This window comes from Phyllobates terribilis, unplaced genomic scaffold, assembly GCF_046119375.1.
Source record: "Phyllobates terribilis strain yellow unplaced genomic scaffold, ASM4611937v1 Scaffold_5__5_contigs__length_657084704, whole genome shotgun sequence".
NCBI lineage: Eukaryota > Metazoa > Chordata > Amphibia > Anura > Dendrobatidae > Phyllobates > Phyllobates terribilis.
In genome coordinates, this window is record NW_027362765.1 from 396,292,561 (window position 1) to 396,302,460 (window position 9,900).

The following is a 9,900-nucleotide window of genomic DNA, read 5'->3' on the forward strand; positions in this document are numbered from 1 at the left end:
ATGCAAGCGCAAGTATGCAGCCTGTAACCCACCCACCCCCAGGCTGCAATACCATACTGCTTGCTTGATTGCACTTGAAATTGGGCCATTTAGGCATGTGGAGGCAGAATCTGGCCACCACGTCATGGCTGCGTCGGCGGCCTGGTATCCATACTCAGTCCCCAGCCGCCCCGCGGCCGGGTGCCCACACACGGTCCCCAGCTGCCTGGGGGTGGCCGGGTGTCCATAAACGGTCCCCAGCTGCCCCTATTTGAAGGACAGCCTAACCACAAACATGTGGACAAGTGAATGTGGCCAGGGATGGTCCATCTCACTGACGCCTTCACACTGGGTTAATATTGTGGAAGCCGGGACACAGTTGGACACTGGGATGCAACACGTCCTCCAGACATAGAGGATTGCGGGTCCTGGGTCAATCAGGCTTCAACACAAAGTTCAGAAGGTAGACAGCAGCAGTGGTTGGCCTCCTACACAACGAGTAAATTATTAATGATCATGAGGCCATCCATCTCCTTAGCTTTCTGTTCCTTGGAAAGCAAGCGCATGTATGTAGTAGCGGCTAGGCCTGAGGTGGTCAGCGTTTTGGCGCATATCCTACCTCCTCCGAAGATTGCTGGATGTTTTCCTGCTACTATCCCAGTTCAATGATTCCCGTTAAAACAAAGCTTCAGGTGATGAATGATGGATGAGGTGGTGGCAAAGGAGAAAGAGCAGGAGGAACAGGGACCATTCACATCAATATCAGGCCAGTCAGCCACATATGTCTTGTAGGATATGTTTCTGTACCAAAAGGAGCAGTTCGGCTACACAGGTATAGGGCATACAGTGAGTGCAATGCCTACCAAAAATTTCGAGGCACTCCAATGCCCCTTGGAAGTGACATGGAGGTCAGAGGGCCTTAACTAAACCGTTTTTTCCATTTATAGCAACTGGGTCTCCTGTACACTGTTGGCCTAAGAGGTGAATGGAAGGCTTTCCAAAAATTATGAGGAACTGCAATGCCCCTTGAAACAGACGTGGATTACAGCGTACTAAAAACCTTCTACCCATTATTGGGGAGTGGGTCTCCCTTAGTGTTCGCCTATGCATTGAAAAGCAAAAGCTGACTAAAATTAGGAGGAAATGCAATGCAAGATGGTTTTAATGCCCCTTAGAAGAGTGGTGGAGGTCACAGTAGCTTAACAAGACGGTTTTAATGCCCCTTGGAAGAGTGGTGGAGGTCACAGTAGCTTAACAAGACGGTTTTAATGCCCCTTGGAAGAGCTGTGGAGTTCAGAGTGGTTTAACAAGACGGTTTTCATGCCCCTTACAAGAGCCATGCAGTACAGCATATTAAAAATATTATTCCCATTATTGGAGAGTGGGTCTCCCATAGTCTTTGCCTATGCCTTCCAAGCAAAAGCTGCCAAAAATTAGGACGGAGGAACTTGCAATGCTGGCAACACGGACCACGGTCACCCTGGTGGTATAGTGGTGGTGGAGGCTGAGGATAAGGAGAAGAGCAAAATACAGCTGAAATGAGGAAGCGTATACCCATGTGTGGGTGTGAAGCGGTGCAAGGGAATACACCTCCCGAAATAACACAGTGGATTTGACTTTATGTTACTCTGCTGTCATTTGGTGGTGATAAGAAGTCTGGCCCAATCCAGCCCTTGTTCATTTTGATAAAGGTCAGCTTGTCAACATTGTCAGTTGACAGGCGAGTGCGCTTATCAGTTATAATTCCCCCAGCGGCACTAAAAACACGCTCCGATAACACGCTAGCGGCAGGGCAGGCCAGGACCTCCAAGGCGTACAGAGTGAGTTCATTCCAAGTGTCCAGCTTGGATACCCAATAATTAAAAGGCATAGAGGAATCACGGAGGACGCTGGTACGGTCGGCAAGGTACTCCCTCACCATCTCTTGAAACTTTCCACTCCTTGTGAGAGTACCCCGCGTCTCAGGGCCTGTAAGCTGGGCGGGCCTCAGAAAACTGTCCCAGAACGTTGACAGTGCTCCCCTGCCTCTGCTGGATTGGAGTTGCGTCTCTCTCGCCTGTACGCCTTGGTTGGGCAACGAACTGTGACCTCTGCCGCTAGAGTGTCCTGATGAGAATTTTTTTAACAGTTCTGTAGCAAGGGCCTTCTGGTACAGCCCCATTTTTGTAGACCTCTCCACCTCAGGAATAAGAGAGTGAAAGTTCTCCTTGTAGCGGGACTCTAAAAGTGTTACCAACCAGTAATGACTGTCACCTAACATTTTGACAACGCGAGGGTCACGGTTAAGGCATTGTAACAAAAAGTCAGCCATGCGTGCCAGACTGGTAACGGGCAAGACTTCCGTGTCCTCACCAAGATGACGACTGACCATGCTCTCCTCCTCCTCCTCCTCCTCCTCCCTGTCCTCAGGCCACCCACGCTGAACCGACGGTATGACAGTTGTACAGGTACTACCGTCTACAGCGCATGATACCAGCTCCTGTTCTTCCTCCTCCTCCTCCTCCTCTCCCTCATTGTCCCCCAATGCACATTGGGATGAGATGAGGCTGGGCTGTGTGTAATCGCCCATTACGGCTTCTTGATCCATCTCATCATACTCTGGCTGCAATGCCTCCTCTTTAATTCTCTGCAGAGAGCGTTGCAAAAGACAGACAAGTGGGATGCTGACGCTAATGATGGCATCATCGCCACTCACCGTCTTGGTGGACTCCTCAAAGTTTGTCAGGATGGTACATATGTCAGACATCCAGGTCCACTCCTGAGGTCTTATGTGTGGAGTCTGACCTGAATATCGACGGCCTTGTTGCAGCTGGTACTCCACAACTGCTCTCTTCTGCTCACAAATCCTTTGCAACATGTGGAGGGTAGAGTTCCAACGTGTGGGGACATCACACACCAGTCGGTGTGCCGGAAGCTGCAAACGCTGCTGCAACACAGCAAGGGCGGCGGAAGCTGTAGCCGACTTCCGAAAATGAGCTGACAGGCGGCGTACTTTGACGAGCAGATCTGGCAACTCGGGGTACAATTTAAGAAACCGCTGAACCACGAGGTTAAGCACATGAGCCAGGCATGGTACGTGTGTGATCTCGCCTCTCGCCTCAGAGCTGCCACCAGGTTACGGCCATTGTCACACACGACCATGCCTGCATGTAGGTTCAGCGGTCTCAGCCACAGATCAGCCTGCTCTTTCACAGCTGTCCACAACTCACAAGCAGTGTGAGGTTTATCACCTAAGCTTAAGAGTTTCAGCACAGCCTGTTGCCGCTTGGCTGAGGCAGTACTGCAGTGCTTCCAGCTTGTAACTGATGTGATGATATCTGAGATGGAGGCTGAACATGAGGAGGAGGATGAGGATGATGCGCAGGAGCTGTACACTGCGGGGGCAACTCTGACTGACATAGGGCCCGCAATACTCTGTGTGGGGAGGATGTGTTCCGTCCCAAGGTCCGACTGGGTCCCGGCTTCCACTATGTTTACCCAGTGTGCCGTCAGGGAGATGTACCGTCCCTGGCCACAAGCACTTGTCCACGTGTCCGTTGTCAGGTGGACTCTCCCAGTAACTGCGTTGTTGAGGGCACGGCAGATGTTTTGGGACACGTGCTTGTGTAGTGCGGGGATGGCACACCGGGCAAAATAGTGTCGGCTGGGGACCGAGTACCGAGGGACGGCCACCGTCATAAGGTTGCGGAAGGATTCCGTCTCCACCAGCCTAAAAGGCAGCATTTCCAACGCAAGCAACGGAAGAAGCAGTGGTGACACCCGCTGACACTGGTCGTGGACCCTGGGGTTCGCCCCACAAAGTCGGGTGCTTTGCTGATGTGGCACCCCAGAGGGTCTGGTTGCCACAGTGGTAGTAATACCATGTCTGGGAGCAAAACAGGAGTTTCCTGGTCAGGAACACATTACAAGCAACACCTCCTGCCCCAGACCAGAAAGGGGAGGATCCTGCCCTTTATAACTGGATCTGGAGGCGGGGTTAGGGAGTCGGAGTCTAGAACTCAGTGTGTGGAGTCAAGTAGGACACGAAGGAGTAAAGAGCCAGGGACTGGAGCTGGAGTTAGCTCATCCTGGATAGTATTCACAGAGGACCGGACGCCGGAGTCCGAGGCTGTGGGGATTGCATACCCAGCAGCAGATACCGCAGGGCAGGAGATTGCAGGTCTCCTGGCCCAACAGAAGCCCGGAGGCTCAGCCACACGAAAGGACCCGTACCGCCACAGAGGAGCAAGGAATACACAAGGCCTGAGTCGCCAGCCATACAGGTGAGCGCAGCACGTTACACTCAGGGACGTGGGCTACAACACGACTATAAGCGGGATAGCCAAAGAGTATAGTCAGAACGGCAGGCCTACAACTTCACCTGGCCAGGAGCACTCTAGGATTGTTCCCAGACTGATCAGGCCCTCATCACTAGCCGGTACTCCCGTTGGGGCCCATATAATTGCCAACAGTAAAGACCCTGGGACTGCACTGCAAAGACTAAGTGTTGTCATTACTGATACCTTGCACTACCACCACCATCATCCATACACGCTGCCCTGAAGCTCCACTCTTCCTGTGGGGAGTTACATCACCTCGCTGCACATACCACCAGCTTCAGCGGACTGCTCCACAGCGGCGGTTCCCAATAACCGCATTCCACAGGTGGCGTAGTCGGACTATACATAACAGATATACATAAACTACCCTTAGATTGACCACCTGGGTCACGGACCGGGTCACCGCCACGGTGACTACAACCCCCAGCATCTACAGGCCCGGCTCCAGGTACCCCATGGCCCAGGGGGCGCGTCACTGACATGTGCCTGATCATGCTGGTGGTGGTCAGGCTGGTAGTTTTGTCACCCCTGCTGATGCTGGCATGGCAGGTAGTACAAATGGCCTTTTTGGGGTTATCAGCAGAGTCTTTAAAAAAATTCCAGACTCTGGAAGACCTACCGGTTGTACTGGCAACGTCCCTCGTGTTGGTGTTACGGGGAACGGTTGCCCGCCTTCTGTCTGTGGCCACCACACTGCTTCTTCCTGCCTGTTGGGGTACTCTGCCTCCCTCCCCCTGTGTGCTGCTGGCCTCGCTCTGCATGTCCTCCTCCTACGTTGGGTCAGTTACTAGATCATTCACCACCTCCTCCTCTTCCACTTGCGCACCACGATCCTTCTCCTCACTTCGTGGCAATTGTGTCTCGTCATCGTCCACCTCTTGTGACAAATTGCTAGCGTCGACTTCCTGTGGCCGTGGCTATTCAAATATTTGGGCATCGCTACATGGGATCTCCTCTTCCACCACTTTAAGCGGAGCAGGCGAGGGGCACAATTATGGCAATGGACCAGTGAACAGCTCTTCAGAGTGTCCAAGTGTGGGATCAGTTGCTGTCTGGCGACACTCTGCATGGTGGGAGGAAGGAGCATCAGGGTGAGGAGGAGTATGCGGTCGAGACTCACGGCTACTAAAACTTGACCATTGTAAATGAAGTAAAATAGCTTACACTCGCACTATCAATGGAAAAAGTGTAATAAAAAGGAGATTAGAACCGTGGAAGAGGAAAAACACAGTTCTAGTTATCTGGCCTACACCAGAATCTTTTAAACAGATATATTTGTGTCTGAACACTGAGCGAGACAATCAATTTTTTTTGTATGTAAAAAAGGCAAAAAGGTGGATAATACAGAGATTTGAAACGTGGAACTGCAAAACCACAGTTATAGTTATGTGGCCTACACCAGAATCTTTTAAACAGATATATTTGTGTCTGAACACTGAGCGAGACACTATTACTGTTTTTTTTTACGGAAAAAAAGGCCAAAAGCTGGATAATACTGAGATTTGAACCGTGGAACTGCAAAACCACAGTTATAGTTATGTGTCCTACACCAGAATCTTTTAAACATACAGTACAGACCAAAAGTTTGAACACACCTTCTCATTTAAAGATTTTTCTGTATTTTCATGACTATGAAAATTGTACATTCACACTGAAGGCATCAAAACTATGAATTAACACATGTGGAATTATATACTTAACAAAAACATGTGAAACAACTGAAAATACGTCTTATATTCTAGGTTCTTCATAGTAGCCACCTTTTGCTTTGATGACTGCTTTGCAATCTCTTGGCATTCTCTTGATGAGCTTCAAGAGGTAGTCACCGGAAATGGTCTTCCAACAATCTTGAAGGAGTTCCCAGAGAAACTTAGCACTTGTTGGCCCTTTTGCCTTCACTCTGCGGTCCAGCTCACCCCAAACCATCTCGATTCGGTTCAGGTCTGGTGACTGTGGAGGCCAGGTCATTTGGTGTAGCACTCCACCACTCTCCTTCTTGGACAAATAGCCCTTACACAGCCTGGAGGTGTGTTTGGGGTCATTGTCTGGTTGAAAAATAAATAATGGTCCAACTAAACGTAAACTGGATGGAATAGCATGCCGCTGCAAGATGCTGTGGTAGCCATGCTGGTTCAGTATGCCTTCAAAATTGAATAATTCCCCAACAGTGTCACCAGCATAGCACCCCCACACCATCACACCTCCTCCTCCATGCTTCCGGTGGGAACCAGGCATGTAGAGTCCATCCGTTCACCTTTTCTGCGTCGCACAAAGACACAGTGGTTGGAACCAAAGATCTCAAATTTGGACTCATCAGACCAAAGCACAGACTTCCACTGGTCTAATGTCCATTCCTTGTGTTCTTTAGCCCAAACAAGTCTCTTCTGCTTGTTGCCTGTCCTTAGCAGTGGTTTCCTAACAGCTATTTTCCCATGAAGGCCTGCTGCACAAAGTCTCCTCTTAACAGTTGTTGAAGAGATGTGTCTGCTGCTAGAACTCTGTGTGGCATTGACCTGGTCTCTAATCTGAGCTACTGTTAATCTGCGATTTCTGAGGCTGGTGACTCGGATAAACTTATCCTCAGAAGCAGAGGTGACTCTTGGTCTTCCTTTCCTTGGGCGGTCCTCATGTGAGCCAGTTTCTTTGTAGCGCTTGATGGTTTTTGCAACTGCACCTGGGGACACATTCAAAGTTTGCCCAATTTTTCAGACTGACTGACCTTCATTTCTTAAAGTAATGATGGCCACTCATTTTTCTTTACTTAGCTGATTTTTTCTTGCCATAATACAAATTCTAAAAGTCTATTCAGTAGGACTATCAGCTGTGTATCCACCTGACTTCTGCACAACACAACTGATGGTCCCAACCCCATTTATAAGGCCAGAAATCCCACTTATTAAACCTGAAAGGGCACACTTGTGAAGTGAAAACCATTTCCGGTGACAACCTCTTGAAGCTCATCAAGAAAATGCCAAGAGTGTGCAAAGCAGTCATTAAAGCAAAAGGTGGCTACTTCAAAGAACCTAGAATATAAGACATATTTTCAGTTGTTTCACACTTTTTTGTTAAGTATATAATTCCACATGTGTTAATTCATAGTTTTGATGCCTTCAGTGTGAATGTACAATTTTCAAAGTCATGAAAATACAGAAAAATCTTTAAATGAGAAGGTGTGTCCAAACTTTTGGTCTGTACTGTATATACTGGTGTCTGAACAGTCACAGACTCACTCAATTTTTTTTTTTTTTTGGGGGGGGGGAAATACCAAAAGGTTAATAAGACGCGTATTTGTACAGTCTGACTGAGGAAAAAAAAGTACAGGATTTGGATGAAAAAAAAAGGATTTTTCCTGGCACCTGAACCCGGGGGATAAGTCTAGCAATTTGACCAGCAGGAGCACACAGGACTGTAATGCACTGTTTGTTGGTATAACCACTGCGTCTCTTATACAGCCTGCCTGCCTGGTATCTGGGATGGATATTAGTCCTGAGAAGGACTGTTTGTTTGATTCGGCAGGCTTTACAGACCCTACACTAACTATTTCGCACTATATATCTCTCCCTAACTCAGCAGCACTGACCCTACACTGTCTGATCCCGGGCGACTGTGTCCAAGATGGCGGCGCCCGGTTTTAAATACTCAAGGTGACAATGTGCGGCCAGCCAATCACTGTAATGCCCACAAACAACATGGCTGCAGCATTACAGTGACTGGCTGGCAATCCCTGCATGTTCATTGGCTCTGTAAAGAGCGCCAAACATGCAGGGCGGAAACCCAAGCTCCCGCCCGAGTAACCCGGAAATGCTCGGTGCTCGCCGAACATCCCGAGTAGTGAGATGCTCGGGCGAGTACCGAGTAGTGTCGAGCATGCTCGCTCAACACTAATAGGGAGCTGTCTCTGTCCGTGCCTGGTCCTATCCGCTACTGTATTTAGGCTGTACTATACTGTTAGGTTACGTAGCACATTCCTATAGTTTTGCAATTCACTTGTGAAGAGGATTTGTGACTCAACACATCTCTGCTAATTTAATATAAGGGACCTAGAAAATTCCACACATTTCCACCAGAGCTTTAGAAGTGGCCATAAGTTGTGCAGCGTCTTCTTGTGGCGATGTGACCTGTAATTGATGCTGGTTACTATGTCTCTACTGACATGGTCATAGGCAGAGACTGTAATTATGGCATTTAAACGAGTTCTCCCATCATCCTTTCCTGTACGTTTACACAGACGGATGAGGGTATAATTACATAGGAAAACTTCAAAGAGCTCAGTACTGTAACCTTGTAGGTAACAATGCAAGAACTGACGGCAGAATCAGCAAAGCACTAAAATAGTACTAAAAAAGCACCCGCTGCCTCCATGTCATTAGCTACAGGCTGATGGGAACCTCAGCAGTGACAGCTGTATAGTGGACAGGTAGGACGTCTTATATGTGCATGTTGGGCGTCCCATTACAAAACCATGCAACTATGGGCGTTAATATGAAGTTGGGCCCCTCTTGTGCTATAACAGTCTTCATTCTGCTGGGAAGAGAGCAGCCACTCTGGTTCATCGATAGTAAACTCATAGCTGGTATGTCTAACCTGCAGAGGTGGAGCCATGAAGCCTGTGGCCTGGAAGAGCAGAACTTAAAGGGGTTGTCCAGTCCAAATTGATAACTCTGCAGTCACTTTGTGTGACTGCAGACTTATGAACTCCCCAAGCACATGCACTGTGCGCTGCGGAGATCCGCCGGTTTCAGACCTGGGACCAAAGGGTATGTATGAGTTATACATACCCCCGGCCAGTGGGCGCAGCCTCGCTCCATACATTTGTATACAGTGAGGCCATGCTCCCACCAGCGAGGTGGGCATGGCCAACAAGAGGGCGCCGCCTTTCTCCATACAAGTGTATGGAGCAAGACTGCGTCCATTGGCCGGGAGTATGTATAACACATACATACCCTCCGGTCCCGGCTCAGAAACTGGCGAATCCCTGCATCCACACAAAGTGACTGCAGACTTATCGCTTTGGACCGGACAACGTCTTTAAGCAACAGGACAGATGGTCCTGGCACAGCAAGGTAGATAACTTGTTAGAGGAAGCTGTGCTGGTGCAATGATGCCCAACAGATGTGACAGAGTGAGCGATGCAAAAAAAAACAAAAAAACTGTAGAATGAACCAGGTTGGAATAATAGAGATGTTGTAGTGAAAATTGATGTAGCAGAGCTGGAATAGCGATGACTGATTAGCAAAGCTGGAACTGCAATGACTGAAGTAGTAGAGCTGGAACAGCGATGACTGATGTAGCAGAGCTGGAACAGCGATGACTAAAGTGACAGAGCTGGAACAGCGATGACCGGTGTAGCAGACCTAGAATAGTGATGACTGGTGTAGCAGACCTAGAACAGTGATGACTGGTGTAGCAGACCTAGAACAGTGATGACTGGTGTAGCAGACCTAGAACAGTGATGACTGGTGTAGCAGACCTAGAACAGTGATGACTGGTGTAGCAGACCTAGAACAGTGATGACTGGTGTAGCAGACCTAGAACAGTGATGACTGGTGTAGCAGAGCTGGAACAGCAACGACTGGTGTAGCAGAGCTGGAATAGCAGCGAC